This window comes from Camelus ferus, chromosome 1, assembly GCF_009834535.1.
Source record: "Camelus ferus isolate YT-003-E chromosome 1, BCGSAC_Cfer_1.0, whole genome shotgun sequence".
Classification (NCBI taxonomy): Eukaryota; Metazoa; Chordata; class Mammalia; order Artiodactyla; family Camelidae; genus Camelus; species Camelus ferus.
The window spans coordinates 102,975,139-102,997,040 of record NC_045696.1 but is presented as its reverse complement, the minus strand read 5'-3'; the positions used below and the strand labels follow the sequence as shown (position 1 = coordinate 102,997,040).

Here is a 21,902-nt window from a genome sequence, read left to right as displayed (position 1 = left end):
CATATGGCCAGTCTTCCTTTCATCTATAACCTCCCCTCCCATTTCCCCTCTACCTAATCAGATTATTTCGAAGAAAATCACAGGCATCAGATCAATTAATCTGTAAGCACTTTATTTCATATCTCTTAAACATTAGGACTAAATTCTACCTCCTAAATATCAAACCCATCCACTTCCCTCCAAATCCCATTACCCCTGTTCTAATTTCAGACTATCACTGTATTCTACCCAAATTATATCAGTGACATTCTAGCTTGCCTTTCTTTGGGCTTGCTTTTCTTCCAGTCTATTCTCTACAGTGGAGTATTCCAACTTTATTTGCTCTTCAACAGTATTGTTGACATTTTACAAATATGCATCATAATATGTACAAATTTATTTATTAACCACAATATTTAGTACTGTATTCTAATATACCTAAAACTTACTATAATGTAAATTTGGACATAATACAGCTGTTGATTGCTTCCTCTCACTCTCCTTTTATCATTTGGGGGAGTGGAATGTGTGGGAAGAGTGATGTTGGAAGCAGAGAGTCTGATGAGGGTGGGTTCCTATGGCCTTGGCACTTTGGTTTCCTAAATGTCTCAGATGAGCCCACAACAGGACACCAACCAATGTCCTTGAAGTTCCAGCCAGCCTGTGTGTAGAATTGTCCCATGACCACCAGGTGGCACCATAACCGAAATGAGACGAAGATGGACTTGGTTTAGTCAGATGCCGGAATTCCTGGCTGCCTAGCTCTGCAAGTTCAATAATAATGCATTGAATTTTTTTTAAAACTCCATTTTGTCAGGATTTTATTGTATACACTAAAATACAAATCTTAAAGAAATGAAAAAAATATAAACAATTTTACAAGTTCCTTTCTACACCTGAGTGGTCTTCAATATACACCTCCTTGGTACATACACATACATACAATAATTTGTATTTTAAATAATTTTAATAACTTTCATTTTAAAATAATTTCAAAGTTTTAAAATTATTTAATAATTTTCATGTTTAATAATTAAAAACACTTTGCTCCTAGATGATGCCGATGTTGTGTGGAGTTGTTTCACACAGCAGATGGAGCACTTTTACAAGACTCAAATATGATCATGCCATTCCCCTGCTTTAATAGCTTGACTACATATTGAATATCGTTACAGATTAATGTGTACAAAGGGGCACATGTCTGTTGGTTTTCACTGGATAGCCTCAAATAACAGACCAACAAAACCACAAGTCAATATTCTGAAACATAATAAAGCAGAACAAATAATCCTGTATAGCCAAACTGCACTAATGGGTTGATTTAATTCTGTTAAACCCATTTAGCAGAAACACTGAAAAAGCCCATTACAGAAAAAAACAAAACAAAACACCTAGTTTTTTATAGAGGAACTTAAAATATTTAAGGAACTTAAAAGTAAATCTGTCTTCCTATCCGTGAGGCAGGTTCACATTTACCAAGGCTGTATTATAGGACTAGGACTCCATTGTATTTGGAGACAATTCAGAAATGACATGGATTGCTTTTCCCATATTTCCAGGAGATTTCTATCTCAGTAATGAATTATTGGCCTTTACATTACTAAGGCCCCAAGTATGACCCTAAGATTATATCAGACTTGTTCAAATGGTATTTGCATTTGCAACCACTATTTTTACTTTCCTCAAATTCCTTTCATCTGGCTCTTTATCCTCCCAGTAGCTCTGTAATGTAAATAAAGCTCAAAGAGAGAGGTTTCTGAGTTCTCAAATCTGAGCATGCATCAGAATCACCTGAAGGGCTTATTAAACTAGATTCCTGAGCCCCAGCCCCAGAGATTATGATTCACTGGGTCTGAAAGGGAACTTAATAGTTTGCATTTTAGTAAGCTCCTAGGTAATGCTGATGATGCTTGTCCATGGGCCACACCTGGAGTTAGCACTATTTTAGACTAGCAGAAAAGATCTTCTACAACTAAAGAAATAAAGAAGGAACCACAACGAGACAGGTAGGAGGGGCAGAAACACGGTAGTCAAGACCCAGGTGGGCAGTCCACAAATGGAGGATAATCATAACTGCAGAAGCTGTCCCCAAGGAGTGAGGAATCTGAGCCCCACATCGGGCTCCCCAGCCTGGGGGTCCTGTATTGGGAAGCAAGCCCCCAGAAAGTTTGGCTTTGAAGGCCACTGGGGCTTACTTGCAGGAAAGCCAGAGGGCTGGGGGAAACTACTCTCAAAGGGTGCCCACAAAATCTCACACACTCCAGGACCCAGGGCAGAAGAAATAATTTGAAAAGAGTCTGGGTCAGACCCATCTGCTGATCGGTTATACTTCAAAAATAAGCAAACACAGAAAAAGAGATCAGATTTGTGGTTACCAGAGGAGGAGCGGGGAGGAAGGAGGAATTGAATGAAGGTGGTCAAAAGGTACAAAGTTTCAGTAATAAGATAAATAAGTACTAGGGCTGTAATGGACAACATGATAAACATAAATAACTTCTCTTATTTTTTTGGTGAATCCATCTAACTCATAATTATTCTTTTTTCATTTTTAAGCTTTATTGAGTAGAATTGTTACAATTTGACTGCATATATACAATATATTGCGTGTAAATAATATAGACAATATACTGCACATATTTTTTAAAATTTACATATATGTACTGTTCATTGTTCCTAAGAACAGTTTAGGGCTTTAGCTTTTTAAACTTACATAGTTATCAAAGAAATAAAGCCAACCACAAAATAAGGATCAACAGAATCCAGTGTTCTATGTTATATATGAAAGTTGTTAAGAGAGCAAATCCTAAGAGTTCTCATCACAAGAAAAGTTTTTTCCTAATTCTTTAATAGGGATTTTATATCTATATGAGATGATGGATGTTCACTAAACATCTTATAATAAACATTTCATGATATATGTAAGTTAAATCATTATGCTGTATATCAAGCTTATATGGTGTTGAATGTCAATTATATCTCAATAAAACTGGAAGAAAAAAATAAAAAATAAAAAGAATCTGAGCATTTCCAGAGATTCTGGTTGATTGGTTTTGGAGTAAGGCATATATTTATAGGCATTTGTCTACTTACCAGCAAGTTTAAGCATCTACTTGTATGTCTATTAATCATTTGGATTTCTTTTATTGTAAATTGACTACTCAGGACTTTATCAGTTTTATTTTGGTTGTATCTTTTTATTTATTTATAGGAGTATTTTAATATATTATGGATATTAATCTTTTTCTGAGAATATTTTCTCTTTGTCAGTTGGTTCTTATCATACAGAAATTTTAATTTTTATTGTATCAAATCTGTCCATATCTTCCCTTATGGCTTCTGGGTTTTGGGTCTTGCTTAGGAAGGTTAATCCCAAAGTTAAATGTGTTTTTTTGTACTTTTTACTAAGATTTTTGTACTTCAGTTTCCTAATATTCATTTTCTCATTTATTTTACTGATCATTTTTTAGTAAGACAACATATTTCCCAGATGGACCAGCATTTGTCACTATTGAAGCCCCTTTTGCTAGTTTAAGAATAAAGAGGTTTGTTAAAAGATATTGATAATATACAGAGTCATTGGGAGAAATGGACTTCATCATGAGACTCCCAAAACTACCCAAATTACCTGTGAAGACAGTTGCTAACTCTGAAAGGACCAGGAAGCTGCCACAAGAGGATCATGCCTTCTCTGTCTCCTCATGCAATTCAATTTTAACCAAAGTCTTACATGACTTGGTGGAACCTAAGTCATGTTTGGAACCCTATCTACAAGTAAATCTTGGAAATGTAGTTCTTGGCTTTCCAGGAAGGCATCCAAGAAGGGAGTTGGGGCAATCCACAGTGTCTGTTAGTATGTAACTGACTAGTCTATCATTTTCCCATTATTTTGGTGTGTCATCGTCTTCATAAATACATCATAGATGAAAAGAAATTTGGGGACAGTCAGTCTCTGTCACACTCCACAGCTGTTTTCCTGTTTCCCATCTATTTCAGTTAATGTTGTCCATGGGTTTAGTTTTTTCAACTGAAGATGGGCAAGGTGTGGAGAGAGGATAGAGAATGAAGGAAACTGCCCCAGATCATCCTTCTCTTCACTAAAGCCACTTTCCCCCCAGTGCCTTTCAGGCTGACTTCATACTGCAATAATTCCTCAGCTTGATCTTCCAGTTCCTAACTGGTCATCATCTGTGTCTGTTCTGAAACCTGGATCATCCAATTCATTCTTTATCTCAATCATCAAAGTTTTAAATTCCCAACTCTCTAGTTAAAATTTCTGTACTTGCAACATCTTCTCATGTTTCACTGAAGGTATCCATTGTCCTTTTCAGATGTCTTCTGATTGTTGTCTAGCTCTGTTTTATCTCATGGTAATTATAGAAATGGTGCTTCTCTTATAGTGATTTTTTTTTCAAATGGATGATACAGTGTTTAGTTATCTGTTCAATTTTGTGTTTTAGAATCTCTGTGCATTTTACCTTTTTATTCACTGGGGACATCCTCTTCCAGTTTTAGTTGAGGAACAGTACTCCAGAGGCCTGGCTGTGTTGGTAGCTCACCCTCAAGGTGTGGGAAACTCGTGTTCTTCCTGGAAGTCTGTAGCTACCTGGGTCACAATTTGGACCAGCTGGGGAGGAGAAAGTTGTTGACTAGCTTAGCTACTCAAACCTCTTTCCCCAGCTACTCTCTCCGACCAGCACCTCAGTGTCCTTCTTCCAACTGTTCGTCTGTTAAGCTGAGCTGAGCTTGCACACCCCTCCCGCTGCTTCACCCTTTGCCTTCACCTCCTCTTCCATATGATTTGAGCTCAACGTTCCTTCCCTTTTCTTTCCCTGAGGTGTGATCCTCTCTGTATTCTGTTTTTTCTCAACATTTCTGGTTTGTTGATGGCAGGTTTTCTTGTTTTCCTAGGATTTTTTTTTAAGTTTTTAAAGGTATCTTCTCTATTATTTTTCATCTTATTTCTCATTGGTAGATATTTCCTGAAATTTTATGTGGTAGGTAGGGTATAGGTGCATGTGTTTGGTTAGCTATTTTGATCCAATCTCCATTAAATAATGTATGCATGTGTGTGTGCGCGTGTGTGTGAGAGAGAGGTTTTTGCATAATTTTGTCTTATGTCTCAGATTATTCTTTTCTCCTCCAAATGATGTAAAAAGTAAAGCTAGAGTTAAACTGAATCTTAGCCTTTTTAACCTATATTCTTCTCTATTCCCTTTATTCTGGAAAAAAAAAAAAAGGCCAAATAAAGTAAAAATGTTCCCACCATACTTCCTGGTATTACCCAGTGTCATTCAAAATGCTCCAACTTTTCCTGAAATGGGAGGTAAATTGGTGCTCATAGGTAGCAGCTGATTTCAGGATCAGGATCAGGGCTGGGTGGCAGCTGGATGTTGTGGTTATAAGCATTTTAGAAAACATCAGGCTCTGGGAACTAACACTAACCATGTTCACAAAAACTTACTTTATAACCCAAAAGACTTGGTTTTTTGTTGTTGTTGTTGTTGTTGTTGTTGTTGTTGTTGGCTTAGGATATGGGATGTATTATAAATTTGCAGGGACTACTTGTGATGAATAAGACACATTTGGAGTTGGATTTGAATTGGAATCCTAGCTCACCATTCATTCACTCCTCTCTGTTACCTAAAATTTCTGAATCTTTACTTTTGTCCTTGTGAGCATTAAATGAGATAAAGAACATGAAGTTCTTGGCACAGCAGTTTAGCATGTAGATAACATGGAATAGACATTAGAGATGGTGGTGAAGCTGATAATGGTGGTGACACTGGAGTTCTGCTCCTGATGGTCTCCTTCCCAGTGTCACTGAGCCTGGGAAAACAGATGAATAATCCAGAAGGATTACTGGGAATTGTGAAATCAGCAAAGACTGTTTGTATAAAATACATTTATATCCATATACGTATATGCACATATATACAATTTAGTTTTTATTTAGTCTTTATTTGATTATGTTATTATGAAAAAAATATTTTGTGCCTCAGTTTTCTAACCTATGAGGTCAGCTTAATAGGATTGTCATGGCTATTCTACGAGGAAACGTTGTAAAGTGCTTAAAATAGGGAGTGGGATATAGTAGGAGCACAATAACTGAGCTATGTTGTTATTAATATTATTTTTATTAATAATATTATATTACAATATTTTATGTAAGGTATAGAAAAGCCAGAAAATTATCCTATTTCCATTCAAGTTGGTGATTTTATTTTTTCAACCAACAGTTGGAACACATGATTGAGCATAAATTCATGTGATAAACACGTATTTAAAATTGAGACTGTTCTGGAAAATAGTGAAATTATATGGTTGCTATAACTAGCCCATATATTTTTGATGACCAGAATACTTGTGCCAACCAAATACAGCTTTTTTCCTCTGTGAATTTCTCCAATCTAAAGCCATTACTTCCATTGCTTTAAACTATTACTCTTTTTTTCCCCCTTTTTTAATGGTGGTGCTGGGGATTGAATCAAGGACCTCCTGCATGCTAAGCACATGGTCTACCAGTGAGCTATACCCCCACATCCTAAACTATTACTCTTTTAATTATCAGTGGAAACGTTTTATCAAATAAAATCTCAGAGGATACCCCAATATAGAAGTAATAGTGTGCTATGTGGCCTGGAGTCCTTGACCCAGAGCTCTGCTTGTTTATCATCTCCATGACACTCCAGGCTCCTGGAAACACAGTTTGAAGACCTTATTTCTCATTGGTAGATATATAATCAGTTTTGCAAATAACAATTTTTTCTTCATCATTATTATGCATTGGTTATGCATTTCTAATTATATACTCTAGTTTTTGTTTTACCTTTGGGAAGTACTTCTGTGAAAAACTTCAGTTTTATCAACAATAGATTTACAAATTACATTTGGGAGTTGGTTACTTTTAGAGATGAGTTGTTCTAAACATTTTATACTGGTTATTTTTAGCTTCCTCTACAGAGGGTGATTTTTTTTTTTTTTTTTTTTTTTTTTTTTGCCTTTACTCCAAATCAAGTTACACCATAGAGTCTACACTTCCTCATAAACTTATCTTGGTCAACATTCCCATTAAATAAAGAGCCCATAGGAGTATTTGATTAATTATTCTTTATCCTTATTGGGAAATAATTTATATAAAATAAATTTCATAAATTTAAAGCATACAATTTAATTTCAACAGTTGTATATGCCTGTGAAATCTCCACTACAATCAAAACAAGATTTACTTTCCATCATACCCAAAAGATTTTTACTGCCCCTTTACAGGCCACCCCTCCCTCCACCCCTGGCTCCAGGCAATTACTGATTTGTTTTTTCTCATTTTAGATTAGTTTGAACTTTATATAAATGGAATCACACCTTTGTCTCTGACCTCTTCTATTCATCATAATGATTAAGCCTATGAGTAATTCTTTCCTCTTTTTTTTTTTTTTTGGCTGATTATTATTCCATTGCATAAATGTACCACAATTTATTATTTCACCTGTTGATGGGCTTTTGGGTTCCTTCTGATTTGGGGCTATTGTGAAAAAAAAAGCTGCTGTGAACATTTATATTCAAGTCTTTTTGTGTATGTATGTTTTAATTTCTCTTGGGTAATACCTATGAGTGGAGTGGCTGGGTTATATGGCAGATGTGTCTCTCACTTTTAAAGGAATATATTGTGAGAACTTACAACTCCTCCTGTATATGTGGACTCAGATAAGGATACTAAATCCACTGATTTCTCTAGGTGGAAGGCAGGGAGAAACTCTTATCCTCCTCAGCCTTAGCCCACATACTTCCATATTTAATTACTTATCAATTCCTTTGGGTTCCTAAAATAATTTCAACATCCTTGTTCTTCATCTGTCCAGCCCTACTTAAACCATCTCAGGATTTCTTCGGTACCTGTTTTGTATTCAGTACTGTGCTAGGTGCTAAGGGGCCACACAGGACTTGAGTTAAAAGGGCAGCAAAATAAGGACCCCTCCTATTGCCTGGACAGAGCGGAGAAACCACAACTATAGGTTATGCTACATGCAAACTATGTGAGAACTCTTGTGGTTGCATTCCATTTGCTTGACTCACATGCTGGAGGAAATAGCCCACCTTTGAGTGTGAGCTGTAGTCATTCATTTTTTAAGCGGGTGTGGCTGTGAAATGAAGTGTTATGAGAAATCCCCCAAAAAGGGGGGAAGGAGAGAGAAAACTTTGTTCTTTTTATACCAAATATATATCTTTTCTCATGGCCAGTGGTTCGCCAAGTGTGGCATCCGTATTAGTAGCACCAGTTTCCCTTGGGAAAATATTAGAAATGCAAATAGTCGCGCCTCACCCTAGATCTACATTTCATCCGAACTCTTGAGCGTGGGATCTGTGATTCAACAAGCTCTCCAGGTGTTTCTCATCCACACTCAAGTTTGAGAACCACTGTGCTAAGATCATTCCAATTGTGTACACGGTCATCTTTAGGCATGGAGGAAGGTGCGTCCTGGGTAGCTGTGGGCAGTAGGCTGTCGCAGTGCCCATCACCTGCAGCTCCACTTCAGCTCTCGGCTTCTGGTCCTTTCCCTTGGTAGTCGCAGCCAAAACCCGGCAAGTGGATTCGGAGTTTGTTGACCCGGATGCCGGCCGGGCATGCGTAGTGGCGCGAGCGCCGCAGCTAGGCGGGCGCCGAGAGGTAGCTGCAGAGTGGACCGCGGGCGCCTGGATCCTGAGCGGGAGTGCGGGCTCGACGGCGGGACGGCTGCGGCAGGTACGCGACGCGGCGCGGCGCGGCGCGGCGGTGGGGTCCGAGAAGAAGCCTGGCAGAATACAAGGCTTTACTTTGTCGCTGGCGCGCGCAGCGGCTCCAGAGGAGTCTCTCCGGTTTCCCTGGCTGGGGAGGCGGCTCCCCGGCGCGTCCTGCCCAGTCCGGGCAGCACGTAGTGCGGGCAGGTGTTAACTCGTGTATTTATGCTGCTTACACAGTAAGCCTGAGAACTGCATTATGATTCTCTGCATGAAATTAGGCATTCTGTTAACTTTTCTGTTTTCCTTTCTCTCATTTAAACTTTGGGGGGTTGGGGTGTGCTGCCGGTGAGGCTTTCTGATCCAGCCTGTTTCGCTTGAATTCTGTGACCGGTTTATTTGCCTTTGGCCTTTTTGTACACAGGATCAATAGGGCTGGAGTGAAATCGCATCCGTGGTTTCTGGTTTTGGTGCCTTTCCTGGAGCAGGGGGGCCTCTGGATGCGGCATAAATAATGCCAACTTTCAGCGCATTTCAGTGCCAAAAACTTTCCTCATTTAAGCTGCATTTTTAAGTAAGACTTTCTAAAATTAAAAAAAAAATTCCGCTTTACTTTTCTACATTACTGTTATTTCAGGCTTTGGTACTATTAAAAGGAAGCGGTCTTTTAGATGAGTGGCAGAGTTCTCACTTTTCTCCCCTTTATTTACCCTGTCACATTTTATGGGTCGCCCAGAGACATTTTACCCTGGGGCTGTGGTATTGGATACACTAGTAGGAAGTTAAGGCTGTGCTGCACACATGTCTTAAATAACCTGTAAGCCATCAACAAAATTTGGGGGCACATACTGAACATTCTTTAAGTGTTAAATTTATGATGTGTGAGGCATATGCATAAAATTAGTAAGTGTAGGGGGAAAATTTTTAGTTCAGGAGAAGCCTATATGGAAAGGGGATATAGATACCTGCCTTTCCCTCCACACCCCCGCCCCCAAGATAAAGGTTTTAATGGCAGAAATAATATACAGTTGGTTTAGTTTTGGACTGTAGAGACCTTCGAGGTCAGCCAGTTCAGCTGCTTCAGTTTACAAATGAGAAAACCGAAACCAACAAGGTTAAATGACTTGCTGTGGCTGCTAAAGCCCCTTGGCAAAGCTGGGCCTGGGACCCAGGTTTTCTGATTTTAGGGCTCTTTTTACCATCCCCCTGCTGGTACTTTCCTCAGTTTGGTTAGATTATTAAACTTTCTCTTTATTTTTATTTTTAGTTGAAGTATAATTGATTTACAATGTTTCAGGTGTACAGCAAAGTGATTCAGGTATACATATTTATATAAATATGTATTCTGTTTCAGATTCTTTTTCATTATAGGCTATTAAGGTTCTGAATATAGTTCTCTGTGCTATACAGTAGGACCTTGTTTATTCTTTATGTATAGTAGTGTGTATCTGTTAATCCCGAATTCCAAGTTTATCCCTCCCCACCCCTTCTCCCTTTGGTAGCCATAAGTTTGTTTTCTATGTCTGTGATAAACTTTCTTATTCTCCTCTGCCTCCTATACTTTGTGGTCTGGCTTAAACAGAAAATTAGTTATTCCTGCTACTAAGCTTGCTAGCAGCTTTGGAGCTTTCAAAAAGTACCCTCTCACACAAGCCCCACCTAACAATTTCCTGGTCTTGAAACCGCCCTCCTTCCTTACCTTAGTCATGCTGGACCCTTGGCCCCTGTTTGCCTCCCTCCCTGTTGAAGTTCTGCACATGCTCGCAGGTGTGGCTCAGGTTTGACCTCTTCCTAGAAGGCTTCCTTGATCACTGCGGCTAGAAAGTAACTCTCCCTCTTCTGAGCCCTCTTAACGTTCATTATTGTTGTCTGTGCTAGTATCCCCCTCATCTTTAGTATCCCGGGTTGTTGAATTTTAGTACATATCCCAACTTCCTGACCAGTGAGTGTAAACTCTTGGAATTTCTGATTGCCTGTGACTTAGACATCCCACCCAGAACTAAGCACAAATAATGTTCTCAGTACTGATTGTGGGAGGGAGGATGTGAAGTAAGGACAACTTTGTAAATAGTATTGATGTGGGTGCTCCGTAAAATGAGAGAGGCCACCTTAGAGCTATATAGCAAGATAGTGGCCAAGCTAAACCAGCCTGATGAGATGATTCTCATATCTTCATGAGGAATCACAAACCATTTGCGGCAGTTCTGGAGACAGGGGTCAAATCGGAGCAGAGGAGAGTTGCCTAGGGCCTGGATTTAAGCATGTGATTCTAAGTGCAGAGTGGAGAGCACAGATTTAAGAAATGATGTAAAGGGAAAAGCATTTGGTAAAAAAACTCGATGTGGAGGAGGAAAGACATTTTGAAAATTCTTTTCGTTTCAGGTTTGACGTGCTGGTCATGTACTGTTCTTTTTATTTTGTAAACACCTCCAGTTGTGACAGAATCTCTTGTTTCTTACAGTTGTCGATGTGGTTGTCTCATTTCTCATTCTAGATGGCAAGCTTTTTGGGGAATGATCTTTAATCTCTCATAGCTTTGCAGTATTTGATACTCAATAGTTATGCCATGAACAAATAAACAAACAAATGTATCTTGACATGGGGAGGATGAGCATTTTGGACCTTAGGGCTGTAAGGCAGCAGTTTATCCAGACCACCCCCTCATTATGTAGAGAAGGAACTGAGATAACACTAGTTAGTGGTGAAGCCAGAGGCTCTGCTCAAGTTTTATCACCACTAGCCCCAAGCTCTTTTCATTAACCCTAACTTTTCAAAGTTACCAGCCCCAAGATTAATTTGAGTTGGCAGCAGGACGGTCCAGTTGGAGATGTTCTGTAGTTCAAAAGCCCTCTGAGACCTAATCGAAAGAGGGAAACTTGATGGCCAATGGGAGGACATCTGTGTCACTGGAAGAGAAGAGACACAGGGGATGACTGGCCAATTCAAGGTTGATTACACAGAATGAGGGTGGGCAAGGCTGCAGACCTGGGAATCTGCATACAGTGCAGTCGAGGAGGCATCTGGAAAGGACATGAGAGGTTAGCTTGTCAGGGGCAGAATATCCAAACGGATGGACCCAGGGTCCTTGGACTGAGAGAGTATTTGGGAAAGACAGTCTACGCTTTCGGGAGGTGGTGAGCAATAGCCGTGGTGTTTATGACCCAGGAATTTGGGGTAAGTTTTAGAGTGAGAGAACTGTGATCAGTCTCATCACCTGTAGAAACAAGACAGAAAGTAGTGCTTCCGAAACCAGAATCCAAGTTCAAGAAGTCGCTTACAATATTTGTTTACTTGGAACAGATGTTGCAAATAGCCATTTTGCAAATCAAAACACAGCCTTTTCATTGAGCTGCACATCGCATCGAGGGAGCTGTTGTATGGCACACATCCTTCCTGTTGACATTCACGCTGTAGTTGATCACCGTCTTCACCTGGCAGTGATGCTTGTTCTTTTAAGAGCCAAGAAGAGATAGCAGTTGAGGGGAAATACAGCTTGAGAGATGATTACCTGGCAGGGGGTGGTGGCCAAGTATAGAGGGATTACCTTTTTATAATCATTACATTAGTCACAGTTAATTGGACATCCAAATACAAAATCAGGCAGTACATTGTAGTTAATGTCTCATACACTTAAAAAAACGCCCAGATATTAAATTCCAGATTAATATACCACAACTCTGTGTAAAATAACTATATTATGTAAGTTCCTCAAAATAATGATAGTAATATTAGTAACTAGTATTAATAGAATGTTTTCCATGGACCAGACACTGTACCGAACACTTTACAAGCAATATGTTGAAGTCTCTCCAAACCATCCTATGAGATTGGTGCAATTATTATTCCCATTTTACGGCTGAGAAAACTGAGACATAGATAAAAGCACATTTCTGAGGTCACTTGTTGATATAAGTGGCTGAGCTGAGCTTAGATGGAAGGGCCCTACTGACTTCAGGCACTGAGAGCTCAAATAACGTAATAGCTTAAGAAAATGCAAGGCTTTATCTGTGGTAACCCCAGCAGATGCTTAGAATGGCCACAGATTTTAGCTGGTGACACTCCCAACATTCTGTGAGCCAGACTTTAATAACAAACAAAACAGTGATGAATCTTTCTGGGTTTTGTTTTTAAAATTATTCCACTTTGTCTTTTTCTCCTTTACCCTTGAAGCATTCCTGGAGGCGGAGACAGCAGCTCTTTCTCTGGGTGCACCATAAAGCTAATTCTGTCCTGCTCCCACCGTCTTTTGTGGGGTGGAGCTGGGGTGCTGGAGGAGAGTTGGTAGTCATCCAGGAGATGACTCTTGACCTAGGGGGTGAGACTCACCTTGTGTATAAGCCTGAGGACTCTAGGGAGACCGGATTGATAAGGACTTTTTCCCCTGCGGTGGCAGGATGCACTGCTGGGAGCTTCTGGGGTAGCTGAGGGTCCTAGCCCTAATCTTGATCTCAGATCTTTGAACTGTGGTCAAAACCCCCAGGCTGAACCCAGACCTGGACACTTCCCTTCATGGTCTTCAAACTCAGGGAGTTCTGACGTCAGTGTGGACTTGCTGCAGTTGCAGGTGGGTGCTGATCCCTCGGGGAAGGCCCCAGGTCAGAAACAAGTGATTTAGAGGCAGGACTGCCAGGCCTCAGATTTGACCAGCTGAGTTGGCTGTGAGAAAATGTCCCCTCCTGCCCTCCCTGATGAACCTCATTAATCCCCCTGGGGAGTCTCAAAACGGAAGCCAGCCGAGGGCATTCGCTCTTCCCCTCCTTGTGCCGCCTGAGCGCTCGGTCCATTTCCTGCTTCTGCCTTACCTTCTCCTGAGCTGGTCCAGTGCCTTCTCAGGGCCTGCACTCTGGATATGAAAGGAAAGGCCGCCACTTCAGGCCATTGCTTGTTTCAACATCCAGAAATCCAAATCAACATTTCATTCTGGTTAGTGATAAAAATCTGAGAGAAAGAGGCCTTTGTGCTGCCTACAGGTTTATTGGTTATAAAGCAGTTGTACAATGCCGATTGCTGGAAATTTTGCTGACTTGTAAAATCACATGAGATGTGAGGCTGTGTCAACTTGGATCATTTTATTTCTTCTCAATACTACTGTGTCTAAAGGTGCCTACTTGCCTTTTTTTGGTAAGAAACATGTAGCATGGCATCTGTAAAAGAAAGTTGCTTTTTAGTACTACTGTGGGCACAGGAAGGGCAGGAGGGTTGATTAGGAGAGTTTTTCTCCTATTTAAACACTTGTTTTATCAGAGAGCATTTTACTTTCTAGAGGAGTTACAGGTCTTTTGTTCATAAAGTCCAGTTGTTAAGGGAACTTTAGACTTTATAATAATAAGCTATCATTTTTGTTTTGCTCTTTTGAGCAATTTAGTGCTGTGAAAAACTATAAGAACATTTGGGAACTCAGTGCACACAGATATGCCTTCAAAAATAATCCAAGCCAACCATGAAGAAATCGTGAGAAGCTGAGTTTTTTCTGATAGTGAGGAGGATGGATCTCTTGGTGGAAGGTTTGTGGGAGGGCCTTCCTGCTGAAAAACAAAAGGTTTGGGGGAATAGTTGACAGGAGAAACTCAATACTAGAGGAAACCAGAATTACTTTATTATGGAGAAACTTAATAAATTGTTTAAAGATCCAGCCCAGGAAATAACACATTTAAAAAAAATGACAACCCCTTCAGTTTGTTGGAGAACCAAGAAACAAGAGATGTTAGCCATGCTGTCAGCATAGAACTTGGCTTAAATTTGATTTTAAAACATTGGTAAGTGTGAGTGGAAGGGTCAGTCATGTTAATTATACCTAGGACCAAGGTCGGCTTGTCCAGACCATCCTCCTTGGTCCCATGTTGGGCCCTCTGCACTCCACGAATAAATGAGTAAACCTGTCTCTATGATCACAATTGTAAAATCCAAAGCGATGCATGACAATCTGTGATTTAAAACTAATGTTGAACAAGCAAAAAAGTTTTTTGAACTTTTTTGGCGGGGAGGGGAGGAGGTAATTAGGTTTGTTTACTTAATTATTTCTTAATGGAGGTGCTGGGGATTGAACCCAGGACCTTGTGCATGCTAAGCACGTGCTCTACCACTGAGCTATACCCTCCTCTTGAACAAGCAAATTTGAATGCCTTAGAAAGTACTGGCTGTATTCACACTTCTTTCCCATAGCAGGTACTCAGAATCTAGATTACATTGTTGAAATGAAAAAAACAAAAAACAAAAAACAAAGCAGGTTCAGAACTGACTCATTTACAGTGAATGAGCAAAGGCACAAGTAGACTTTTTGTCTCATTTCACTTTGTCACTTTAAATGCCACCTTTTATGGCTCTATTGATTTCACTTTTTTTTTGTCCTTGATGATGTATACTGTGTACTGTTTATAGATAAAAATCGATGCAAACTAGAATTTTGAGGTTTGGTAAATGAGTCTCTGCTTAGGGTTAAAATGCTATTCATCAATAATTTGATAGAAAGACAATATAAATTAGTACATAATTGAACCTTTAGCTTGATAGCAAGTTAGTATTTATAACCATTGGGAACAAAACAAAAGCTCTCAAAGACTCCTGGATTCTTTCATCTGAACACGTTCTCAGCATTTTGTCCTGGTGAACTCTCCCTTTTTCTTCCTCTCCCTTTTTCTTCCTGTCTCCTCAGATTTAGGTTCATTGGGACACTCTTGGCCCAAGAGATGTTACCAAGAGTGGCCCAGTTCTTGCAGAGTTGAAGTGTTATTAGGTCAGTGAGGTGCCAGCCATGAAACATAGCTCAGTGATGTTTTTTTAGCAGAAGTTGTCATGCATGTGAAATAATTTTGGAAAAACAGTAGCAGCAATTTGCCTGATCCCTTTCCGTATCCTTAAACAGCCCGAGTTAATCCCCAAGGTCACCATCAGTGGAAAAAAGGTAATCTGAGAAAACTGGAATGTTTAGTGGTCAATCTAAATGAACCCCTTAGGATAATTAAAGTTTAGATATCTGAAATCAGTTGACCTCTGATCAGAGTCACAGATGAGAAGTCAAAGTCTGGGAATCTGTTTCTGACCCCACGAGAAGAGAGGCCTTCTCTTCAGCTACGGGTTTGATGATTAAACAAGATAGTGAATGTGAAAGCAATTAGTAAACCATAAGGTAAGGAGGTGAGGTATTTATTGTTACAATAATGTTCTGACGTTACTGCCTTTCATTGATAAGTGGCCATGACTTTGAGAATGACTTGCCTGCTTGAGTTACCTGGCTGTGAAATGGCAGAGATGGAGCTCACATATGTGTCTTCTAATTTCAACATCTGTCAGAATGTCAGGGCTCAGCACTGGGACCATAGACAGCTAAGACAGTTGTGGGGTTCCCGTCCTCACGGAGCGGCAGTCTACCCCAAATACAGTGCCCTTCCCATCAGTCTTTTACTGACCAGAGAGAATAATTTCTCTCTGAAATTGAGATCTGGTTTTTGTAAAATCCTAAATGTGTTTATGGCTAAGCCATAAGTGATTTCTCTGTTCCCTGAGGTGCCTTCAACAACTTAAACTTCAGATCTCTCATGACAGGGTATTTATTCATCTCCATTGTGGAGAGAGGGGTTGGACGCCTCTCAGCATCTTTCTCATTGTCAGTCAGAGGCTTGTTGCAGATGAATAATTTTTTTCCTTCTCTGCAAAATTGAAGGGATTTGATTGACGAAAGGGAGCTATGCTGGGGGTAGCACTATGAGTGAGGCGTGGTCCTTGTCCTCACGGGTTCTCTGTCAGCTGGGGGAGGCAGACACAGGGATAGCCTGTGACATGAGGGAGCACCAGGAGGAAGAGCAGAATGTGGCTTTGGGGGAGCCCAAGTGGAGAGCAGTTCATTCTGTTCAGTGGGTTGAGGAAGGTGTCTGGACTTTTGAGCTGAGCTTTGAAAGGAAAATATGAGTTCAGTCTGCAGAGAATCGATAGAGGGAAGAGCCTTCCATGTGGGAAGGATAGGGACTGGATGGAGCTGGCCTGTTCAGGAAAATGCAGGTCCTTTCCTATGTTTACAACGTGAGCACTCATGAGAATCAGCTGGAGAGCCTGTGAAAAAACAGATGGCTGGGTCCCAACTCCAAGTTTCTCATTCTTCAGGCTGGGATGGGACGGGAGAATTTCATTCTAACAAGTTCCCAAGTGGTGCTGAGTCTGATGCTCTGGGACTTTGAGAGCCACTGGACCAGAGCATCATGTAACTGAGAGAGGAGAGCTAGAAAAAATGGTTTTCTTTTAAAACTTAACTGTCCTACCTTCATAAAATGGATGTTTCAGGTTTTGTTGTTATTTTCTTTTTAAATTAGTGTCTTTTACCAAGTGGTTGCTGCCTTGTGCCCTTTGCTGCCCTCTGGAAGTTCCTTACCCACTCCACCCCCCACCCCAACCCCCTAGTTCTCCCAGGAAACCAGCCCTTTTCTTGCATTCCATAGTTTTAAATAACTGCTGTTCAGCCACTGTGACATTCCAACCATGGAAAGCTGAACAGCCAATATCACCTAGACGAGGTTAGGAATTGATCCAAACCAAGTGTGAATGACTAGTATATGCAAGGAATATATATTTGGATTTTATTTTGTGTACCTGAATATAATGTTAAACTTCATTCAATAAGTGTTTTTGGAATAGCTTGCAAGCTCTGAGCTAAGACAGAGGACATAGACAATTGTAGGAAGTTCCTTCCTTACCCTCAGAAAAGTGCAGTCTTGTAGGAGGTTTAAGATACACGAATCTATGGCTCCAGTCTAGGGCAGCTGGTGCTAAGTGCTGTGAGAATAATGGAAACCAAAGGTGATAGAACTGAGGAGAGAGATTCACTTTCCATTTTAACAATTAGGGCTAGTAGGGCAGGGTTGAGAGATGATGGTTTATGCAATCTTCTTTTTTTTTCCTTCATTTTTTAAAAATTGAAGTACAGTTTACAATGCTGTGTCAATTTCTGGTGTATAGCATAATGTTTCAGTCATACATATACATCTATATATTTGTTCTCATATATTCATTTTCATTATAGGTTACTACAATATATTGAATATAGTTCCCTGTGCTATACAGTGGAAACTTGTTAATCTAGCTTATATATAGTAGTTAGTATCTGCAAATCTCGAACTCCCAATTTATCCCTTCCCACCTCCTTTCCCCTCTGGTAACCACAAGATTGTTTTCTATGCCTATGAGTTAGTTTCCTGTTTTGTAAATAAGTTCATTTGTGTCATTTTTTTAGATTCTAGATATAAGTGGTATTTTTCTTTCTCTTTCTGGCTTAGTTCACGTAGAATGATGATCTTTTGATGTTTTATCTATCTTTGTGAACCATCTGATGAGAAAGAGCATTTGTCTACTTTAAGAAAATAATGGAGGGGGGGCATTTGAATTGGGCAGTGGAGGGTGGCCAGGTGCTCACCAGGCCGAGAGGGCAGCTGGGAGAGTAATAGGGAGAGAGGCATTGCGGACAAAGGGGAAGCTGAACCTCAGAATGGAGATGCAACAGGGAAATGCAAGTACAGCCAGAGCCGAGTTCTCCAGTTCATTTTGGAAAGTACAGGGAGGTAAGACTGGAAAGGTGTTCAGGGAGGATTGTGGAACCTTTTCAGTATGAGGTTGTAGAGTTTGGACTTTATTCTATAGGCAGTATGAGTCACAAGCTTACCTCTGCTCACTCCCAGGTCCTTCCTAGCCCCCAAACACAACAGAAGAGGAGGAATCTCCCATTTCTTACTGTGCATTGATCTGTGGTTCCTTGGAACTGTGGTACTCTTGGAAAAACACCTAAAAATGTTTTTTTCCTGGCTCTGATTTCAATATGTGTATTTCAGTCATCTTACAGACTTGCAAAAGTTAATCCATGATTAAAGGCTTCTGGGTCTTTCAAAAATATGTAACATATAAAAGGCCATCCAACTTCAATTTCTGAGAGACAAATTATAAAAATGAGATAAAAATGAATAAATCGTTCGGTCTAGTGATTATATTGCTTGTTCAGGGTTGTTCTGGGAAGAGATAGGAATTCAAAAGTTAAGGCTGAAAGTATGGTGTCCTACAAATACTCTCAAGGGACTTCAAGTGCTGAATGATTCCAAAGGTAAGCGTGAGTGGCCATGTGGTGTCTCTGGAACACTTTAGCTATCTATATACATTGGGAGGTGTCTGGTTGAGTACTGGTTTAGAGGAGCTTGTCTCTGGGGACTAGAGGGCACAGCCGAGAGGCTCCGTGGGTGGGAGAATCTCCAAGTCCTTGAGCCTGTCTGAACCTGGGTTTTTGTTGTTATTGTTGTTTGTATTTTGTTGTTCTTTTTTTGTTGTTGTTGTGGATTAAGTAAGATAAAATAGGGAAGATATGATACACATTTTGGATCAAAATCTTCTATGACTAAAATTTATTCTAAGTTCTTGTGGCCCCATCTGTGGCCACGTAGAGTGTGAGTTTCTTGAAGACAGGACTGTATCTTTTTCACTTTGTATCACCATTGCTTGAATGCCTACTATACAAGTAAGCACTTAATAAATTGTTGAATGAATGGAAGAAAAATGGAATGAATGAATGGATGAACCTGTACCCACCCCCACCTCACCCACTTAATATTTTGTAGCTTCTTGCTTGTAGAGACTTAAGACCCATGGTGCCTTATTTTCAGACTGCTAATCCTAGGTCTGTGTTTTACTGGCAGTAAATCTTGAGAGATACCCCCGCCTTATCCAAGAGATAGCTGCATAGCTTGTATTCAAAGTATAAGGCTCATTGTCAGTTCATATGTGCTCTAAACTAATTCCAGAAATGATTTCAATAATGATATGTAATAATAATGTGTTACATGTAGATAATGCTTGTATGTAAAATTGATTCACCTCTAAAATAAACTGACATGTAAATTGAGGTTATATTCCTCTTGAAGTATTTCTTATTATTTTAAAAGAAATCAGATTAGAGGTGAGTAGGGGGGTAGCTTATAGAGAAGCTTAAAGAATATATATATATATATATATATATATATATATATGTTTATTTATTTATTTATTTATTTATATTGCTATTTTTTGGGGGGGGAAGTAATTAGGTTTACTTCTTTATTTATTTTTAGAGGAGGTACTGGGGATCCAACCCAGGACCTTGTGTATGCTAAGCATGTGCTCTACCACTTGAACTGTACCCTCCCCAGGAATGTATATTAATGCACTAATCTGCTAGAGGCTTGGATACCTGTTTTATCTGCAGTTAAATGAAACAAGAACCAAAAGTTAACTTTATTCTACCCTAGGTTTTACAGTTTCTCTAATGTTAACAGTAATCCAGTTCTTGATTCCTGAAATTAGACTTGATTAATGTGGGAAAACAATTCATCTCTTTCATTTTGAACAAAGTAATTTGGTTTGTAAAATTATTATATTTCCTATTAATGTACATCAGGAAATGTTTCAGATAAAAAGATTAAACTTTCTAAATTTTTACTGAGTTGTATCTTACCTAAGTGCTATATATTGTGCTGTGGGAGGCTAAACCTTAATTGAAGTATTTCTGCAATGTTAATACTACATTTCTCATAGAACTAGGGCAGCAAATAATGGAAGAAGTGAAAACACTGTAATTTTCTAGTAATTCAGAGGAAATGACAATTCTGAGGTAGTATACTAAAATGAGTACACAACAGTACTCATTTTTGTAAGTTAATTTATTATTAACTATTGGTGGGAATATTTTTTGCATCCTTTTTCACATCTCAGGCACACTTTCGAGAGGGCTTTTGTTATATATGTTTCTCATTTATTCTGAAAAGGCTCATTCAAACCATGTGCCTGCACAGTTTCATCCCATTATGTTATGCTCTTAGGCATTACACTAAGGGTATTACAAAATCAAGCAGCAAGACTTCTCAGGGAAATTAAAGATTTCATATCAACCAGACATTGTCAAAATCTTGGTCTTTGAATAGGATTAAATGTGTTCCTTCAGTATTCCTGGTGCACATGATGTTGTTTTTAAACTAATAGCTTTATGTATGTATTGAGGTATAATTCACATAGCATACAATTCACTCATTTAAAGTATAAGCCATTTTTAAGATATTTCCATTACCCTGTATCTTTTGGCACTCACTCCTCATTTCCTCAGTTTTAACATTTGGTGGATCATGCTTTATTCAGAAATGCTCCCTCCTGTAAATCAAATTCTGTTAGTCATCCTCCATCTCTTCCCAGGCAATGACAAATCTACTGTCTGTCTCTAAGGTTTGCATAATCTTGACATTTCATATAAGTGGAATCATACAGTATGTAGCCTTTTGTGTCTGGCTTATTTCACTTTTCATAACGTTTCCAAGTTTCATCCATGTTGTAGCATCAGTGCTTCACTTTCTATGGCTGAATAATAGTTCATTGTGTGGATCTACATTTATTCAGTCATCAGCTCATGGACATTTGAGTTGTTTGCACATTTGGCTATTGTGAGTAAATGTGCTGTGAACATTCGTGAACAAGTTTTGGGGGGACATATGTTTTCATTTCTCTTGGGCGTATACCTGGAGGTGGAATTGCTGGGTTATAGGTGACTCGATGTTTAACGTTTTGAGGAACTTCCAGACTGTTTTCCCGAACTGCTCTATTCCAGACTGCACTATTTTGTGTTCCTCTGAGCAATGTATGAAGGTTCCGGTTTCTCCATATCCTCACCAGCACTTGTTATTATCTGTCTTTTTAACTATGGCCATCTTGGTGTGAAGTGGTGTCTCATTGTGGTGACTTTTTTCTTTTTAAATGGAGGTACTGGGGATGGAACCCAAGACCTCCTGCATGCTAAGTGTGTGCTACCACTGAGCTATTACCCTCCCCACAATGGTGACTTTTTTTTAAAATTAATAAACTTAATTTTTTTGGAACAGTTTTAGATTTACAGAGAAAGTAAGCAGCTAGTACAGAGAATTTCCACATGCCCCCACACTGATACACAGTTTACCCTACTGTTAACATCTTATATTGGTATGGTACACTTGTTATAGTAAATGAACCAATATTGTTACATTATTATTAACTATAGTCTATGGTTTATTGTTATTTCCTTAGTTTTTAACCTTAAGTCAATTCTATTCCAGAATCCCATCTAAGATACCACATTACATTTAGCTGAGTTTTAGCTTCTTGGGCTGTAAAAATACTTACATAATCAGAATTGGAAATCAGAAGTATGGTTAACAGGGAATTCTTAGGAATTTTAAAAGTTCATT

At 39.3% G+C, this 21,902-nt stretch overlaps 1 protein-coding gene across 2 annotated transcripts in view; it reads left to right on the top strand.

Moving 5' to 3' along the window:
* The first annotated feature begins 8,584 nt into the window (after nt 1-8,584).
* Nucleotides 8,585-21,902, top strand: part of PLS1 (plastin 1) — a 95,295-nt gene continuing 81,977 nt past the window's right edge. Inside the window, exon 1 of one of the 2 annotated variants that reach the window (XM_032487121.1) lies at nt 8,585-8,716. The gene's annotated coding sequence lies outside the window, so the exon portion shown is untranslated. Of the gene's footprint in view, nt 8,717-8,907; nt 8,931-21,902 lie in introns of those variants that run through there. The other variant, XM_032487132.1, reaches the window with a different exon arrangement.